The sequence below is a fragment of the Drosophila montana genome, unplaced genomic scaffold (genome assembly GCF_035044405.1).
Source record: "Drosophila montana isolate Dmon_TW-CO22-7 unplaced genomic scaffold, ASM3504440v1 contig_779_1, whole genome shotgun sequence".
NCBI lineage: Eukaryota > Metazoa > Arthropoda > Insecta > Diptera > Drosophilidae > Drosophila > Drosophila montana.
Window position 1 is genome coordinate 252,345 of NW_026999075.1, and position 21,292 is coordinate 273,636.

General features: G+C 35.8%; 1 protein-coding gene across 3 annotated transcripts in view; it reads left to right on the top strand.

Moving 5' to 3' along the window:
- Positions 1-21,292, top strand: part of LOC135439925 (fructose-bisphosphate aldolase) — a 187,327-nt gene that overhangs the window by 79,445 nt on the left and 86,590 nt on the right. The gene's annotated exons all lie outside the window — the stretch shown is intronic.

Here is a 21,292-nt window from a genome sequence, read left to right on the forward strand (position 1 = left end):
TTAACCTCTAACTCACAGCTTTGACTGGGCTTAACTGGGTCAGTGGCACAAAACTATTGAGCCTTTGACCCAAGCCAGCCACTCGCCAGCTTAATGCATAGAATTGCAGGGGCTCAGCCCTCTGTCCTAGGTCGCGCAAAACTTGTTTGAATTTGTATATAAACCGTTTGGCAATTTATGGTGTGCACGCAACATTATCGATTACAAATCGAATTATGCACTTTTTCATGCAAACGCTGTCCACAACGGATATCAATCATACGCCGCGCTTGCCACGCACACGCAAAAGCAAGACGAACGCTAGCCACGCAAATTCGATTTATTTACATATAGTTTGGGTACGTTCAAAAAGGGCATTTAGCGTTAAAAGCTTTTCAAAACAATTATGAGCATTAATAAAATATGGTATACAAAATAACGAAGTTAGTTTATACATCTCAATGATGAACTTAATAAGCTATTTCCATAAATGTTATTAAAGTGCGTATAAATATAAGGGCGCTTAAAATTATAAATGTTTGTAGAAGTATTAAAATTCTACGTAATTCAAATTAAAATATACTTATCAATTTGATAACATGAATTTTGAATTTTTGGTTAGAGAAATAGATTTCCACAACGATAGTTTATTCGACGCCTACGTAATATATCTTTATGCATCGCTGAATTTTACTTTTAATGAATTTCAATAGTTACAAATTTGTAAAAAATGTTTTAAATAAATTACGTTTCTATAATTACAAATGATTTGCAGGCCCTTTAATTAGTTTGACCGAACAAATCGATTTTCAGAATCGGTTAAAATATACGCGTGGCATATATAGACTCATATATCTTTTTAATTGCTTGCCAAAGAAAAACATGCTCGTTATAAGATGGCTAGGACAGAGTATATATACTCGAAATTGAATTTAATGTGTTTTTATTCACTTTGCTAGAAATGTATACTATTTATTTTTCACTTTAAATTTCTGACACCATCCTAGCATCACCTTTGATTAAATATTTATAAAACAAATATATTCGTAATTTTGACAGGTATGTTTACATGCTATTATTTATTTAACAAAAAATATGCAGAAATTTCAATCGTCATTTTTAATCATTCAAATATAAGCATATTTCTGTGAATTGTTTTACTTAAAACATTCTAGTATTCTTAAATGAATTTATTTTACATTTTGTTACTTCAAACCTAAATTCATGTATAATAATTCAATTAATTTCACGCCTTAATCTGTATATTCGATACTCCGTATTATTTATATTTGTCTATGTAGATTTATATACGTATCCTTTTCTCAAAAATGCCTCTTCCCTTTTATAGGGTTAAGCAGAATAGCACAAGCAGTATCGAGACACACGTTCCAGCAATTTGCAAACTGTTTTAAATAACACTTATTTACTATTGAATTTAATTTTCATTACGTTCTGCCGGAAAATTGCATTTACGATGCGCCCAGTTTTATTATATTTACATAAGAGTAGTCGGCACCAAGAGTTGCCGCAGTGCAATTGTGGGTGCACAGCAGGCGATACGCTTTTTGACTATTTGCCTTCTGGTATGTTGTAGAGGGCGGAACGGGGGCTTGTTTGCATTGGTGCAGTTCATTAAACTCGCGTAAATAAATAATATGTATATATAATTAATACTTAATAATGCGATAAATTAAGTGCATGTATGCGTAATATGCAACCGTTGTCGATGTTCATTCTTGCGATTTTCGCGGCAAGAGCTGCATTTAAACACCGTTGCCCACTCCTTAGCTCTGACCCTCATCGTGCCGTGCATTGGCTTATAGATGTTTTATTTGGGTTGAAGGGCGCACAAGCGCCGGTTGTGTTTTTCTTCAATTGTCAGTGCATTGACAAGCTGATGGCTGGTCAAAACTGGGTTCAAGGCGCAATTTGATGCCTGCGCTCACATCCCACTAGTTCAGTTAGCAAAACAGCAGCCAACACATCTGGTATCTCACAGACAGGCAAGCAAAATGGATGGGTCACTGAGCGTACAAATGTTTTGAACAATTTTGTCGATCATAAACAATAATAGAAGAGAGCTAAAGACTTTAGATATCGTTGAAGTTGCTCGAAGTTAGTTCAAAGTAATAATTTGATGCTTCGGGCAAAATGAAAAAGCTTTATAAATGTGATAAGCAGTTAAAGCAGGCAGATTGTGCTTTAAACGACTATGCATTTTTTGTATTTTTTTGGCATCAGCTAATATTGCGAAAACTATATATTACAGAGGAGTAAAGTGAAAGTGGTCTAGGTGGGAGTGCTTGACGGGCATACCATGAGTGACGCGTCGATCTTTCTTTACAAACATTCTAGCTTTTTTAAATACATAGACGAGCAAGCACTATGACTGGGATAAGGTCGTAAATATGGCATCAAATGTGCGCATATACCAAAAATCTCTAGTTTTAACCATTTGGATTTTCCAATTTGGGAGGAACAAAATCGATGTTTACTATACAAAGCCTCAATATCTAACTCTTTAAAGACTCAAGCTTTTGTAGTGTCCGAGATCGACGCAGACTTAGCAAGTCATCCTGTTCAAGAACGTACATGGATATGCAGTCGGAGATGCCTCCTTCTGCCTGTTACATAAATTTTCACAAAACCTTTCACCTATTTTTTATAAGCCACATAAATATTTTTCCATGCAGATTTGTTTCCTGATATAAGAAGACACTTCTTATCCTTTTTTCCAAATGCTACGCAAACATCATACATATATGATGGTATTTATGACATGACTTCATTTATTTGACCAATATCCATAATTCAGTGCGTCTTTTTAAATAAATTAATTTGCATGTCGTAATTAAGGGTTCGCTCATAAGCAACAACAACAACAACCTTAAAGACCGCTAGCTCAAGTTCTCTTAGACGATCACAACAACTTTTAAAACCTTAAAACTTAGCCCAAAAAAATTGTACAGTTTGTTCAAAAGCTGTGTCGGGCATATTTTTTCGAAACTTCACACCTCGCATTGTTCAAGGTGAAATCGGCTGCTGGGCTATTTACCCAATCAACAACAATTTCCAGCACAGTCCCCTAAATCCAATTTAAGCCACGCGTCCAAGTTTGCGTAGAATTTCGCACAAAATAATTATATAGGCCCAGTTTTATGTAAGCTGACATGTGATTGCGGGTGCCGGTCCATATTGTAGCTATACATTTAATCAATTTGTGCGATAAATATTCATAAAAACCAAGAAAACATGCAGCGCCTACAAAACTGTTTACCCAGCATTTTAACATGCTCATGTATGGCAAATCTTGTACGCATATTGCTTGAATTTTCTACTGTCGCTGTTATTTTTGATTGTTGTTGTGCATTTCGATATTGTTGTATGTTAGTAAAAACAGCGGCATTTGCATTGTTTAATTTGTAGCTAAAAATAAAATACGTCAATTGAATGTGCAAACAATATTCGAGAGAAGCGAACACGACGCGTGCACAAAATATGAAGTTGTTTCTGGTTTTTATGGCAGGCAAATGAGAGCACGATAAGGCTATAAACACTGATGTCCCATTGTGTGCATACCCTATAAAATGTAAGCGTCCATGTAATAAGGAAGATTTAAGTAGAACAAATTCAATGAATCAAACAACCTTCGACTACAGGGAATATCTTAAAATAGTTTCGCCAGTATTAAATATTTTACTTTGTTACATATTTACCTTATGTCAATATACCCCTTTAGGTTTTTAATAATATACAAGGCATAACGCACATCGAATCCGATTATTAATTGCACAGGGTATGTGACTATAAATGCATTTATATATTGCTATATATTTGAAATATACGCTATTAAGCTTCAGATACAGGGTGTAACTCAGGCTCAACTTTATTAAGTTCATGTACCTTACTTCACATTGATTACAAAGTTTAGCAATTTGTTTATTGCTGGGTAGAAAATAATATTTATTTTTCGTTAAAAATTGTATTAAGTTTATATTTAAGTATATACTAAAAATGTTGGTAATCACAAGTTAAACACTTAAATTTTATATAATTAAATTAAATTTTAATATTAATAAAATATGTTAATAATCTTAATTACTGACAAGCTACCCTTTAAACCCATATGTACAGGGTATAGCGTGCAAAGCAGAGCACACAAGCTAAAAGAAAAGCTGCCGTTGATTTTTGCAAATAATTGATTAAACATGCGAACACGTACATTAAGCATACGCACAGTTGCACACACGCAAATTTCCGGCTTTTCATAGTGCTCGTTGACAGAATGTTGTGTCTTCTCTCTGAGCCATTGCTTTTATTTTGTTGGCTTTATTTTGCATCAGTATTAGACAAAGCAAAAGAAAAACAAATTAAGTCATGAAAGCGCGAGCAAACAAGGAAATTTAAATTTAAATTTAAACGCCGCATATTTTCCGATGCGATTTTCTGAAATGCCAGCGGCTGGGCAACCACAGTGTCAATTGGATGGATTTCTGTTGACATTTGAAATGGGGACCAAGGCTATATTAAATATCAAACTGACGGCAGGTGTCAGGCAGCGCGTGGTTTTTCATCTTTGATTGCCTTAACCGCTCAAAGCCAACTGACAAAAGGTTGATGCCAAATTTTTTTTTTTTTTTTTTTTTTTTAGCTACAAAAAAGACTCACAACCAATTTTCATTTAAAATTGCTGAACTAAAAGCTTGTGAGCAGCAGGCAGTATAAAGCCAATCAAGTCTAGCCAACAATAGCTGCAAATTCCCTGAAAAGGGCTGAAACCGCATCAATGATGCGATTAGAGCTTTCAGCTCTCAACTTTCCCTTTGGGCATGCACTCAACCGAAACAAAGTTGGAAAATTTTCTCGACCGGCAGCTCGATGTGAATGACAAATGCCTCAGCTTGATTCAAACAAAGAATGCAGCACAATTGGGCATCAATCAAGCGCAAAATTGATTAGTTCCACTATTGAAAGCAGCCACGCACTATGAGGGGGCGTCACACTGTCCATCTCGTTCGACCGTGCAGCGTCAAGCTGCACATATTTTCCAACACATTTGATGCGCTTCATTGTTATTAATGAGCAACGCCAAGTGTGGCTACAAAGTCAGAACAAATGTTAAATGTCAGCTCGTGTGCCATAAAAACGGAAAAGCTATGTGCATTCCATGGAGAATCCACAGGGACATGCACTTAGTTCATCAGCTCATATCAAATAAAGCTAAAGTTGGGATTTTAATTAAAACCTGTGTCGTCCTAGACTTTGATGGATGGGATATGTTTATAGTTTTTTACTCTTCTGAAAAACACAAATGGACCCAAATGACAGCAGCGCCTTAATGTTTACACAAATCATAAGAAAGTTAAATAAAATAATAAAACATTTTTTAAATATAATATTATAGTTAAATATCTTAAATACTTTTTTTTTAATTATTTAAGTATTGAATTCTTCTTTCAAATGCAAAAAACTGTTTTAATATACAAATGATATAGGAAATATGACAAGGAATATCTCTAATGAATAGCACTTGTGCAGAGTATCTAATAGTGTATTAACTGTTAAATTAATTGCATCTGTCAGCAAGACAATGTAAAATCTGAAAAAATATACAACGAACTACTTTTTAAAGAGTTTATAAAGAATTTAAACCAACACACAGGTTGCGTTATTTCAGTGCACCTTTGAGGCTTAAGCAAGAAAGACTCTTTGATGGATGCAGCAATGAACGTGACATTCCCAAAATACTTAGCATACATTCGAGTGACACTTGACATTGGACACGCGCCTGGCCATTCATTGAATCCATTTCCGGCAGCAGCTGCAACAATAAAAACAACAAGAAAAACAACAGCAACAGCAGCAGCTCGTTGCTATTTACGCCACGTGGCACTTTTTGGCTTGCTCAGTAAAGACGACAATTTTATATTTCATGCCTGCAGCGTTTTGTGCGACATGTGCATCAAAATGGCGCCACGGGCATCAAGTGTACACATATTCGCACCACCCTGCACACGCGCTGCTTTTATTGCTACTGTTATGGTTTAGTTGTTGCAGCGGAAATGCACTTGAAAGTACCCACAGATTTCCGGCTTAGCATGCTTCTTACAATTTCACTTGAACAATCCGACTCTTAAGTCAGAAATCGCACGTCTTGTATAATACTCAAACTATTACAAATGGCGAAATTGCATAAATGCGATTTAAATGGCCACAATGGCAAGAGGGGAAGTCGCACTTCCGGTCACGTTGTCGCATCGCAAATGAGTCCAATTAGCAGAGCAGCTTAGTTTAAGCTGTGGCTCTTAGTTTAAGCCAAGATGAAAGAACACACACACACATAGATAGAGAGAGAGAGAGAGAGAGAGAGAGAGAGAAAGAGAGAATACCAGGGCCGGGACATGTCAGTTTATGGCTCTGTTTACAGCATTCCCTCAATGACAGGGTGTGATACTTGCGTAATTTATGAGCATGACATGCGGCCCGCACCCTTTGACTGCGCACAGATTCACCCCGCCCGGAGCAAGCGTTGTGTGAAAACCAAACCAAAAAATGTTTCGCATAAAAGTATGCATTAAAGTTTTATATGTCACTCATACGCCATGTTGCACTTTCCTGTTTCAGCTCAGCCACAGAACATTTTGCGAAGTGTTCCTGCGAGATTGTGCAACATAAGCAACGGCATCTGGCTTTTTGCAGGCAGCTTTTTGCCATTTTTTATAATTTGATATAAAAAGAAGCAAAAGCAACACCATATTCTAGGAAAAACTGTTTACCAGCCACTTGATAGCAAATGCGCATATCAGAAAACTTTTTTTTGTTAATTTAGTGGAAAATGGGATGTCGTTACGAGCATTTATCTTGGGGCAAGCAGTTGTTGAACAGGGAGCTAGAGAGAATGAAGCGAGAATGAGAGGGCACATAAATGTAGTTAGCAGGCAACACGTGCCACTAAAAAATGACAGCGCATGTGGCAGATGTTTAGCTGTGGGATCATGTTTTAATAGCTCATCGGGACTCGTAGAACAGTATGAGGTTGATGTGGCCAGCAATGACAGCTGGGAAGTGCGCGAAGAGTGATGAACGACACATGTTGCACTTAAACACATAAAAAATGTACAAAAAGCGCTGGGGTGAATTCAAAAATGTTGCGAAAATATCCGCAAATATATAAAATTTTAGATCAAGCAGACAAAACATTCAATCCAAGCTTTTCGGTACCAATAAATACTTAACGACTGATCGAAATATTTAATATATAGTAATATATATAAATATATACACATATATGGTATTGGTATTCAAACGCAAGGTGTAAAAATATTTTAATGAAGCAAAAACAAACCTAGTGTAATTAGTTCACCGCAAATCAAAATATACAAACATAACTGAAATGTAGGTGGGTACAAATAAAAAATAAATAGTTGAAGCAGGGAAATACAACCTAAAGGGAGCAGATGTTATTTGAATTAGTTGATTAAAAAAAATAATTGAAGGCTGCAAATCGGTTTCTTACTATGACCAGAACAATAAACCAGTTACCCAAAATATATCCGAACCGCAGCATTAACCGAACCAAAAATGGCTTGTTTAGCAAAATATAGCTTTTGAGAGTGACCCAGCACTAAGCACAACTAACTAGGGGTCCAAGTTTTTTATTTATTTAAACCTATTTGATAAATGTATGACTTGAAAAATTAAATTAAAAAAATTTAATCATTTCGTTATAAATACAAAAGAATTGAGGTTCAGATTCATGCACCGAACCTTATGGTAGGTTTGTTTTTTTTTTTAAGTTTGCAGCCCTGTTAGATATAAGACAGTCCAAATGAAGCGGCACAGAAAACTCAAAGATAAAAATAAAAATGTATTCAAGGATGGGTCACCAGCGTCAAGGAGAATAATGTTAAGATTCTCAATATTTATTGGATATTAAAATCCAATAATTTGAACAATATTAACATTTTGTAGACACAATTAAGCTACAGTGATACTTTTCGACCCAGCTTCCAGCTGTGCTCTGTTAATCCCATAAACAACAGACCAACTATTAATATCCGAACGGAAAGTGCTTTGCCACAGTTCAGCCAATTAAGCTTCCAGTAAGATATTGTTGCATCTTTCCGACGATTTCTCAAGACATGGTTTCGATTACCTCAGCTACGCCTTAGACGTGTTAATCTTGCTGCTGGGGCTGTCTTGACAGACGGTGAGCTCAACAGCACGCTTTAGCTCTGCGATTCGATTAGGTGAAGCTTAAAATATGATGCTGTCCAACATGTTTATTACGTGGAATTGCTGTGGTGCACCCGTGTGTGTTGAGCAGTCATTAATATAAGCGTTAAGTGAGGTGTTTGTCTAACTGGCGGCTGTTAGAAACAGATGCTGTGCTTACTCATAACACATTACATTTGGTTATTTTTCACTCTAAACGTAAATTATAGCACTCATACGCACTGTTGACATGGCTGTCAATGCCTGGTGGCAAGGCTGCGGCCAAAGCTGATTATAGGATACGCAAACGTATTGCCGTCAGCGCAATACAAACACGTGGGTCCAACAACATAGTCGCTGCGGCTGACAGTTGGTAGCTTTACATTGTTTATTTTATCAAACAAACGTTTACATATGATTATGCAGTCCCTCTAACTAGCGGCAATACCACGCCCCATACACACACGCACACACCCACTTGCAACTGTCGCACCTTGGCCCGGCGCAGATACGAGCTCCGTCTCACATTTTGCCATATTTTTTTTATTCAATTTTTCCCCTGTCGCGTGTTTCCTTCAACGTTTTACACGTGAGTCGAGAAAAACACGTTTAGCTGACGTACTGTAGAAAAAGAAAAGATTCCACAAATAAAAAGCCCTGAAAATTAATGTGCATATTTTCATGACAGGCAACAATTTGCATATCAAGTGCCCGTAGCATACAACTCCACAGCGAATACTACAAAATGTATATTTTTTAGTAACATTGGCTCTCAGGCGAACTTTACTTGAAAGAAAAATATAAAGAAATAAAATTTTATTGTTGTTTATATGCATGAATTTTGATTGCCGCCTTACAACTATAGAAACTGGCAGGGCGAAGTTAAAAGATTAAAGTGTAAGTTTGTAAGAATCATACTCAAACGGTTTTAATTACAAACAGTTGCCGTTTAAATTTAAATTTAAGGCGAACCATTTTTGAGCTGATGTTGTGATGCCTAAAGAAACTAAAAAGAGGAAGATAATGTAAAACGTTCAAGGATTGCAGTCCAACAAAAAAAATAAGTAGAATGATGTCATACAATATTTAACAAACTTTATATAATATAAATATAATATAATATTATATTAGTATAAATGTATATATTAATAAAAATAATAATAATAATAAATATAAATATCTATAATAATAATTAAATAAGTATATGGTTAGCAATATTTACATTTACAATTTTTACATTTAACTAAACAAATCAAATTTTCAAAAGCTTTGTTTATGGAGTAGTACTAGTATAATAAACAAAAATACATTTTCAATTATGATATGTGTCTGGGAACAGCCATACTTTGCAGTATTAGATAATAACTTATGTTGGTTGCCAGTTGCAATGAAAGAAGATCATCGCCTATCGATATGTCCAAGATTTATACGTCAAGTTGCGACTATGTACATATATGTATGTCTTAGTAAAGATAAATTAATTGAATGACACCGCCTTAATGTTTGCAAAGTGTTCTTTCAAGTTATTTGAAAATATTTTTGAAGAAAATATGATTTCCTATGATGATATTAAACTGGCAATGACTCAGAAAAGCCAAATCTGAACTTTAAGAAAATCTAGAGCATGTGTTCAAGAACCTATAAAGCCCATTAGGGCCTACCCACTTTTGTTAACTGGCCAACCGCTCACGCTTTGTGTTAGTATATTTTTAAAGGTCACCCGCTATTATTTTGTTTTAGTCAACCGCCTAAGAGCCCCGGGCAGAGGGACAAGCATAACAATGCTGTCACGCAGCACCCACACGAAGAAACAAAACATTCAGCCACGTGCTTAAGCGCTTCTGGGCAATAAATGAAAAGTAAATACCACAAAATTTGATTACAATTTATGATTTTTTTTTTGTAATCTCTTGTTTCTCTGTTTTTTAAATATTTCACACACAAAGTCCATTCAAATTATTAATTTCTTGAAACCAAAACAAAAAGCCGAGCACAATCAAAAGTTCAACCAAATTCAGAGGAGTGCACAAAAATAATTTCGCGGAGCTTACAAACAAAAAAAGTAAATAAACCAACAAGGAACGAAGGGAAATCAAAACTATTACTGTGCGTGGAAAGTTTTAATACTCTTCTAGACATATTTTGCTTAATTTTTTTAATGATGATGATAAAGTTTTATGTACGTTGCTTAAACATAATAAAATTTTATTTTGCTCGCTCTTTAAAATACAAATATTTACCAATTAAACACTGAAAGCAAAGCAGTTCTCTAATAAAAAGCTTTTCGTGCTTGATTTAAAAAAAAACCATTCTAAATGTTTTAAGCCCAAATAGCTCGATTATTAAGATATAATTGGTACTTAATTTAAAAAAAACTCTAAACGGTTTTATAAGTATCAAAATTCATGAATTAAATAAAAAAAAGGACATTTTAATTTGAATTTCCGCTAAGCTTTGACAAATCAAAAAGCATCAAATTTGATTCAAGTTTCAAATTTCTTGAAGCTAGAGTGCTTAGGCTGAAAATAATATCAATAAAAACAACATAATTCAAGTTTTCTCGTTCTTAAAAAATCTTACCTGAAATAAGAATTTCAAGTATAACTGTATAACTGGTATTGCCGTACTTTTATGACTGGCTCTGCTTAGTTCAAGTACGCAATTCTTGATTTTACTCTCTGTGTACCAATTAAATCAATATGATATAGAGAACTAAAATAATATTGTCAAAAAAATTAAGAATTTGCTTATTGGAACAGCATATATCGTAAGCAGATGCGATATATGTAATACCTGTATATAGAATCAACGTTCTCTATGTAAAAGTCTTTTTCTTCTCAATAAAAGACTAACATCATCAACATTGAGTCATGGAATATTTATAATTAACATGTTGTGTAATGTATTTTTGAATGCGTAACATGTTTTCCGAGTATATCATAATGCTCTCGGTTATGCAGCAAACTTTTTTTTGGATGACTTTTCTGTTTTTCGCCAACGTCGAGTTGCAACGTTGACCGAGTTAAGGGCACAATGCGCCCACTTTTCCGGGGAACTTTTTTACTTATTTGGCACAGCAACCAACTGTGAAAACAATAACAACATTCTTTACAAAATAAATGAAAGGAAAATAACAAAATCAACAACTATAACAATTGAGTCAAATTTGACCCTAACAGGGGGCAACTGAGTGCGCCTGCCAGCCGCAGGAGGCTTGTCCTGTATTCGCTTCATAATTTTGCGTTGCATAATTTCGGGCTTATCCTTTGCATGCATAACAATTGACAAAGCTGACAGCATGTCTCAGCCTTATTTGAATGCCACTGGCTACTTTAACTGCCACGCCCACTTGTCCCACATGGCATGCCAAGTATTTTATTAAGGAAATTATGCGTGGTAATAACACAAAAACATGTATACATATATACCTACACGTCCATAAGCATCAAGTGAATGTTGTTACTGTACACTTGTGTTTGCACACAGGTTGTGTGTGTGTGAGCTTGCGTGTGTTTGTGTGTAATTGCTCTTGTCAAGTATTTATGTTTGTCAAGTGCCTACAACAACGTTGGAGCTGCTATTTTAGCAACATACTAGCTAGCATTAAATATTTTTTACAAAAATTTGTAGAAAATAGAACAATATATATATTATTATTTCCTATATATGGCAACATTTTAAATATTTTTAAAATTGTTTTACAACAATTTATCTCAAAAAAACACTGTAGCCAACCGCTAATCTAAATACAAGCTGTTAAAATGTTAAATCAAATATTAAATAAGAGATTATGTTTTTTTATTCATTAAATCAATCAAATCACACAATACTGGTTATTAATAGAGATTGAGTGAAATATTTTAGTTTATAATTATTGTTTAAAATTTTAAACTGCTTTGCAAGATAATGATGCATTTTTGCAGGTACTCTTTTCATAATAAGTTGTCAAACCATATTGCATATGGTTTATTTATAAAACAACTATCAAGTACGAACATTTTTAGCTAAAATTTGAATAATTTGAAGCCATTTGCAGCTATTAGTTACAAAGTCCTTTAAGAGTCCTCTCATCTCTTGCACGCGTGCAACTCATGCGTTCGTGAACAACTGCAACTTAGGACAAACGCAACAAACAACAATGGAGAAAAAAGCAATTACCACCCAATGCTGTCAGCGTGTCTCCACTGTAGTACACACAAACCCAGCCCACTTGGTCCTACACAAAACACACACAAAAAACCTTCAGGGTTTGCTTTAGTGCTGTCCCTCGACGCATTTGTTGTGGTTGTTCTTCTCGTTGCTAGCACAGGGACAAAGGCATTTGGTTTGAGTGTGACAGTAGCATATTTTGTTTTAGTGGCAGGTTATTTAAACAAAAAAGAAAATGAAGAAGAAGAAGAAGAAGAGAAGGAAGAAGAAGAACAAGTCGCCACTTGAACGGACATTTCACCTTCGCTAAAATGTATGCTATGAATAAAGGTGTAGACGGCATACTTAAGATACGACTTTAAGCACAAGCGCCCCGATGACGGCAGGGGCGGGTGGCAGACGGTGGCAGACACGCGCGCGAAAAGCAAATCACAGTTGGCCATTCGAACACTGGCCATTATCATGGGGCATGCAACCTCAACACAAATAAGCAACAGCAAAAACAACAAGACGATGCGCTGATAAACCAGCAAGCGTTCAAATGCTATTTTGCTTGGCATTGAGCACGCGTCATGAGATTCGCCTGCAAACTTGCAGATAATTGCATTTAGACGCCACGCTGCCCCCCCCCCCTTTCTCCTAACACACGCTACTCCCCCGCCACATGCTCGCCTTGAGAGCTACCCACTCAGCGCTCCACACTTAATCAAATTGAGCGCCCAGCAAGTGTCACTGAACCTTGAAAGTGAGAGGAGCAGCAAAAAAAACTAAATAAATAAAAGGGGAGAAACTGTATTATTTGCCACACAGTGCACAGTTGTAGCATTAGGTTCAAGAACGATGGCCAGGACATTCGCCTAGACACACATAAACACACTCGCATACTCAACCCAAACCAATTAAAAATCTCTAGGAGTGAATGCTCGACTGGGATATACCCTATGGTATACAAGAGCCTAAATTACCACTATGGTATCGCTTAGACTTACATTTCATGCTTTACGTATGTTTCCAAATTTTTTAATACCATATACCCCATTTTCAAAATATTTCGTGCGAGCGGGGTATACAAAAGAACGACAACATCACGTACGACACACAGTGGCTAGTGAAATTAGCTGAGCCAATGGAGTGCCTGCAAGGGAGCGGGACAATTGCATTGAAATTGAAACTTAATACTCAGCTGGCAACAGCTTCCAATTGCAGTGAACTTCATTGAAAGGAGTGTCAGCTGAGCTCAGCCGTGGCTGTGGCTATTGCTCCACCCGCTGTTTCACGCGCTGAAATTTACATTTCCTGCTGTCCAGACCATGAAATAATTTGTTTAATTCCATTAGGTTGCCTTGGCTACGTGCGCAGCATTAAAATGCCGGACCAGCGCCCAGTAAACATTGCGCATGTTGATGATGATCAGCACAGCATGGAGCTGGGGGTCCTGTGCCATGTGGCCATGTGGCATCTTGCACTGCAAAATTGGTGCCAATTAGAGGCGCCTTGTCCGCACCATGGGGGTGTTGTCAACGCCAGACAAAACAACGCCTCGCATCAAGCTGCGTAAATCAAATGTTTTGTCTTGTTTTCTTGGACATTTTTTAGTTCTGTTTTCCTTTTCCACTCTACTTTTTTTGTTTTCCTTTTCTTTTTTTTTTCGTTATCTATAGCGCAGTTTGTCCCTTGATAACCATATTTATGCACAAGGAGCGGTATTTTACGTATGCATACTTCCTGTATATATATGCATTTATCTAATGAATTTTTAATGCACTTTAGCCTTGCACTTTCAGTGCGCTGCGTTGGGCAGCTTGTCAACTCTGAGACGCTTACTGAGGGTCAGATATTGTGAACAACATTGGGTGCGCCTTGGGACAACACAATTTGCTTCCAGCTGAGACAGTGTTTTATAATAAAAATGCGTATAAGCAGCGTTCTACCAGGGTCATGATGATACAGGTGATGTCAATTGCGATTGATTAGCCTTAGCATTGGCCTCTCAAATTAAATCGTCTATTTAGATATTTAGATCGTTAAACATTTAACGCCAGCTTAAGACGATTAGTTTTCTGCAACACATAACTCGAATTATATAATATAATCCCAAACATGTGGTTGATATACTCCCTTTTCTTAATCAATTTTATTAGCAACGTATTCGAGGAATATTTAGAGCCGTCCTCAGTTATTTTCTACGAAATTATTGATAATTGATAGACAAAGGCATAGTTATATAATTCATGGTGTTTCCTGCTAAATGCGGAGCTTCGAGTTTGTGGTAGTATGCAATAACAATATTTTAATATAAATATTAAATTACTACAGCAGAAAGTTCAATACTTCAACAAAATTAAAATTCAAAACAAATAATATGAACCCAGCGATGTTCAAATGTTATGCAAAATGAGATCAGTATGCATTACTTAATTTGTTATTAATTGATTGAAAAAAAATATATTATTTTATTGCATTTATTCTCATTAGTTTGCTTAAATAGAAAATAAATGTATTATATATCGCAGATGCAATAAAACTATTTTTCTTTTGCTTGCCTTTTTTTCTGTGGAAATCTGCTGGCTGAAAGATTTCATATAATCTTTTAATTCAATTAAAAGTTTAAGTTCTGAAAAACAATTGTGGTGTTAAAAATAGATATTTTTCCAAGTATTTGTTGCGTAATTCATAACAAATAACTGTTCTTTGACCTGCATAGTTAATGAAAACAAGCAACATTTAAAGCCATTTTTTATGCACATTCCACTTTGGTCACTTTTCGTGTTGTGAAATCGAAATGGATATGATGGTTAGCTTGCACAGTTGACTCTGGGCGGGCCAATTATTTTCCCTTAGTGGACGAATGACAATGCGCCGCATGCAACCGCAAAAGTAACAGCGCCTGAAACACACACCATTCCCATAAACACATATCGGGGCGTTGCTTGGACAAGTGCGCTAAATAAGCCCCGACTGTACATCGTAATATGAATAATAGCAGCGCGTGGCTGACATGCTCCGCTTTTCCAGTCATTTCCAGCATGTGTGTGTATGTGTGTGTGTGTGTGTGTGTGTGTGTGTGTGTGTGTGTGTGTGTAGGTGTGTACGAACTAACTATGAAAAATAAACGACTCTGCGGTAAGTCCAGGTCACAAATTGTTTGCGTGTGTGTGTTGTGCTGCATTTTATCAGTTTTCACTTCTCACGACTTTCCCTGACGTACGCTTTCTTCACCCTATCGATTTTCCCAAGTTAAGCCGCCGCCTTTTTTAATGGCTTTCATTACTTGCGCTTGTCTTTTGCCGACTTCTCACTTGCCCCGTTTTGCAGCTGCGTGAGTTGATTAACAGTCGCGACGTTGTCCTCTAGGCAAACTCCTTCACGCCATGTCGACTTTAATTTATCATGAATTTAATTATGAGTGCTGTGAGCGCTCTGCGCATAATTTTTTATAATTATAAAATGTGTGTACAGAAGTTTAAGTATTTTTGGCTTAGGCCATTATAAGCTGTCCCTCATAGGTTGCCCCGCAAAAGGTTAACAGGTGTTGGCCTGAATTGAAAAACTGCTATTGTTGCTATAGGTTGTGTACCCTTATAAGAGGGTCAGTTGGTATGTGCATGCACCGAATCAATAAAATGGCACAGGGATACACATTTTTAGTACATACATAAATATTTGTAAAAATAAGCAATCCATTGTGCAATCCATTCTGTTGTCCAAAATGTTGTCACAAGTGTCATCGATATTGCTTCACGATTTATTAAAAACAGATATGCTTGATTAAATGAAAAATTATAATCGTATAGCTAGTTCGAAGGTAAAAACTATGATTTGGTTTGCATGGAAACACACCAGAAATCTGTTTGATTGATTTTATAAATACGACTCTCTTCTCTCACTTATCAATCTTCCTCGTCTGTGTTAAAAGCGCAGTTTATCGCCAAAAACACAATCGATTAATAATTCACAAACATTTACCACGCATTAAAGCAAAACACAACGCGTTACACATACGCCACATGTACCAATAAATGGCTGCTGTGGCCATTAAATTGCAGGTAGACACCCACAAACTTTACCAACTTCTCGTCTAGTATTTACGCATCAAAGCCTTACTAGCAGCAGTCTGACCGTCCTGCTGGCTGTTGGAGAGGGCGGCAAAGCATTCATCATTAAATATTTACACTTTCATAAATGTGTGAGTGCATTCAGGTTGTTAAATATTTTATGATGATTCTGAGTTTCAAAAGACTCACAGAGACAAAGCGAGCTAGAAAGCTAGCTTTCAAAGGTCCCAAAAATAATACCAAGTGTATAATACAGAGTACTTATGTGAAGCGAACAGCGTGAAAAGCCATGCAAGCGTGAAAGTCGCAGTAAAAGCTTGCAACGCACTCGCAATCTGTTTTCTTCTTACATTACAGATACTCGCCATTGGTTTTCTCCATTTATATTGTCTCTGTTATATTTGTCTTCTTTTATAACTGAAATTTGGTTTTGAGGTAAAGTAAAAATGGCCAAAGGTGCGCTCTGCATAGTACTCATAATTGTTGTGTGCCAAACGGAAAACAAATAATCCAAAGGGACACGGGTTCCCGTACGGCTTAAAACAACAAAAAGCTGTCCTTTTTTTGTGGGATTTCCTGGCAAATTAATGCTGTAAGTTTATTGGACCGGAAATTTTAAAGAAAACCAATCCAGAAATGCATTTAAACAGCTCGAAAATCTACTTGCGATACATTTTAACAAAAAGAAATTATTTTAAGATATGATTTGGTACTGTGTATTGTCCTAAACAAACTCTCTATAAATTTAAGAAAATATAACTAAACTTTTAAATATTAGCTTTTAAATTATATGTATAATTATAATTATAAAGCTTAAAATCATATGTTCATAACATTGCCTGTTTCATTTTTATTTATAATGATTTGCATATTCAACGTTTATATCCTGAATTATTTAGTTTAATCAATGTTTTTTTCAGATTTAAATTTGTGGGTAATTTTATGAAACTAGCGTTAAGTTTTAATATAAAAACAAATTAATATAAAATGCACAAAGTTAAACTGCGTTAATTACTCGACTACTTTGAATTAATTCATTCTATTTTAATCAAGTATAAAAAAAGTACGCATATCTCATTTCCATTTAATTTTCCATATGCTCTAGCTCACGTGATGCATGCAACTCTATTACCTGATATTAATTGGCTTTGACAAAGCTGACCTAAAACACCTGATATACACCTCATTAGATATAATTTGTGCTTTTTAAAGTAGCATAAGCCCTTTAACTTTTCCTTTCAACTCTGTCAATAAAGCGCACATTGGTCAAAAATGTAAATATTAATAAATTGAATACGAATTCGAAATAAAAATAAAAATAATATGCAAACAATATTTCCCCAACTAATGACTATAGATATTTACTGGGTTTAACCGAACAACAATCGAATACTGTATATACATATCAGTCTGTGAATAGCATGTGATACTTTAAGAAATGCATTCATATATAAATGCCTTGCTAATGGTATACACTAGTGAGTTAAATATTTAGCTGAATGCATATTAATTATTGGCCGTTTGGCCTATTAAATGTTGCAGTCATTAAACACATTATAAGTTCCATTTGCTTGATCATACATTTGGCACCACGGCCGGGCATATAGCTATTTATCATTTATAATGTGGCCAGTGCAATTCATTAAACTGGCACAATTATAGTCGCGGGCCATAAAAAAAAATATATGCATATAACATTTTCAACAAATTTCGAAAGCAATAAAAAGCGGCAGAAAACAGCAAATACAACGGTAAAACAAACACACAACAATTTACAACACTCACACATGCACACACACATACATATATGTATGGAGGTATGTGTAACGTCACATGTGCTAATTAAAATATACACACCACAAAATACAACAAGGGGCGCGCACAGGACAAGGGGCGCGCAACGCCCACAATGCGTCAAATGTAGCGTATACGTAATATACAATTAAACACACATTGTGGAAGGAACATGGACAAGTCAAACACACACACACACACACACACACACACAGACAGAGCGCAGTGGCCCTTTTGGTGTTATCCTTTCATTGGCTTGTAATGTTCGAGGGGGAACTATGAGGTGTTGGGCGGGACTTGAACGCGCTCGTGCGTTCGCCTAATTGAATGTAAGCAAACCAATATAAAACAGCGCTAAAAGACAACATTAAACAACGGGACCAACACGTCTCATTCGCAAATTACCGCAGCGCATTGCCTACACAGAGCCTGGCATTGTCCTCCAACTCCAATTGCCAGCTCCCCGGCCCCGCCTGCCCGCAGAAATCACTTTGCAAGACGTTGCCGCTACGAAATTGCGCAATAAAATTGCATTGTCTTTATTTTTAGTTTCAGTTCCATGCCTTACCATATAATGGTAATGTTTGGCTTTGGACACACACACACACACACGCACGCGCACACATAATGAGTGCTGTCTGGAGAAAGTTAAATTAAAATTTCATGGCTACTCGCAGTCCCATCTTAGCCTTCCCAGACTGCAGTGCTAATCAAATCAGCAGCCATCCGGATCTGAGGAAGCTGCGTCTTGTCGAACTTGGTAAATCTTTACGTGCACTTTGCCGTATTTTCCAGCTTACGGTGCCACACCCATGTTGAGTGTAAAGATATTTAAAAGGCTTCCACTGGCTTTTACTTAGGCTTGTGGCTAATCAAATTTTATTTATAAATATTTTAAAAGTAACTTTAAGGCAATTTAATAATTTCTATAGTTTAAGAGGAAAAAGTTGAAAAACTATATTTGACATCCAGAAAATAAAGTCTTTTCAGATTTATGCAAAATCTTTGCACTTGTTAAAAGAAATATTTTTTTTTGGTTTCGGATCGGAGAAAATGTTTAAATTTGATCCTTGTAAAATTTGCTTGCAAATATGTTCCATTTTTTTTTTTGATTGATGCAAAAAAAAACAAAAATTAAAATGTTAAATTGAATTTATGTTCAGCTTTGATATTTGATATATTAAAATTATACCGAACGGTCGTGTTATCGAAATATAGCCAAAGAGCAAGAAAGACGACTTCAAAATCATATTAAATCTTTAATTCTCTTCTTTATAAAAACTATTAAAAACCCTAACACAAGTTGCTATTTGTCTTATCTTTAAATAAGATTCATATCTTAGCGTTGTCAAGTGTTCTTGAATTGACTTTTCATGGTCCTAATATAAATATATAAATTGTTTAAAAAATGTTTATTACCTTATTACAAGTCAAATTAGGAAAATATATATTTTTAAGGCCCAACAAAACTAACTTGTTTAGAAATACTTTTAAAAAGCCAGCAAATTAAAAATTCTAGAAATTGATGCCTGTAAAAAACTTGTCAGTGTTTATGGAAACTTTTTTATTGGACTTTTACCAGAGCGACCAACAAGAATTTCGTTAATTACCAAAAAAAAAGCTTAACAACCACAAATTATATTCAAAAGTTTTCACAACTATTCAAATCCTGATACGCACTTCAATAAAAAGCAATTTACGAATGAGTTGACATCAAAGAATTGGTTAAATGCAAACAATTTAATTATTATTGAAATTCAAACTCACTCAGTTCCCAATTAGCGCCATACACAAAAATGTCAATTCGAATTTAAAATTGCACTCGCGACATGTGTTTATTATGCACTTAAAATGCCAATTTAAATTTAATGCATTTTTAAAATTATTATTATAATTTTAATTCAGATATGGTTTCAAAATCAAAAACTAAAACGAGCAGCGAAAACAGCTATTACCGCTTATGTTGACAATATGCAAATGACACAACAAGTCGGCAACGACTGATTTGAAACTTCAAAACGGATTCGCTGCGAAGAGTGCAACGTCACGAACCGAACAGAAACGAGTGCCGAACGAGTATGAGAACTGGCTCAGGACACGGACACGGACACTGGGCGCCTGGACCTCAACCTGAGCCTTCCGCTGCGTCTGCTACGAGCTGCGTTCGTTGCGAAACTGTTTTGGTTTTATTTTTTTCCCACAGCTTGTAGCGGTTCGCAACTGACTTCCTGCGCACAAGTTCAAGTTGCATCCGAGGCTGGCAACTCTGTTCAGATTGGGTTTGGGTCGGCTCGGTGAGGTGGGGTGGTAAACACAACATGCGTGCGGTAAACATACGTATGCTAGTTGCTGCGTTTGGGGCACGGCAAAGATGACGTAAGTTTTCTGGCAACGCCACTTGTTGGTATGTTGTTGTTGTTGCCAATGCTGCTGCTGTTGTTATTTGCTGCAGTGAAAGTGTTGTTCATGCGGCTCAACTTAACATCCCTTGATTTCAGATTATAAAATTTTCAGTCATTCGAGAACTTGAGAAAGTGGTTTTTTTTGAGTTTGTAACACTGTTTGCATACCAAGGGTTCAATTAAATCCACACTTATAGTTCTTGTGTTTGTTTCACAACGCTCTTAAAATGCAGAAATAATTGCAGAATTGTTATAAATATTATTTTCAGTAAATATTAAAACATTTCTAAAAATTTAATTTCAATCTATAGAGTTAACAATCTGCACAATCCTTGGTTTTAATTAAAGATTAAAATATACAACTTTTAGATTAACTTAACTTATATTGTACCCCTACCTTTAACCTTATCATCTCCAGACCTAATTGTCATCTACACCTCTTACCGTTCATAACTCAATAAATAAGCCACATTTCATTAACAAACTCTTGAAAAGAACTAAACTAAACTACCTTAAACCTAATATATCTTTTACACGTAGTGCTTACAAAGAATACCGCAAGAACTTCCAAAATCGAACCTTGTCGAACACAACACAACACTCAAACATGTGTGTCCTTTAACGACAAGTTGGAACATGTTCGATGTCGGAAATGCGTTTTGTGGTTAGCCGCAACATTTTCGCCGGTTTGTATGTGCA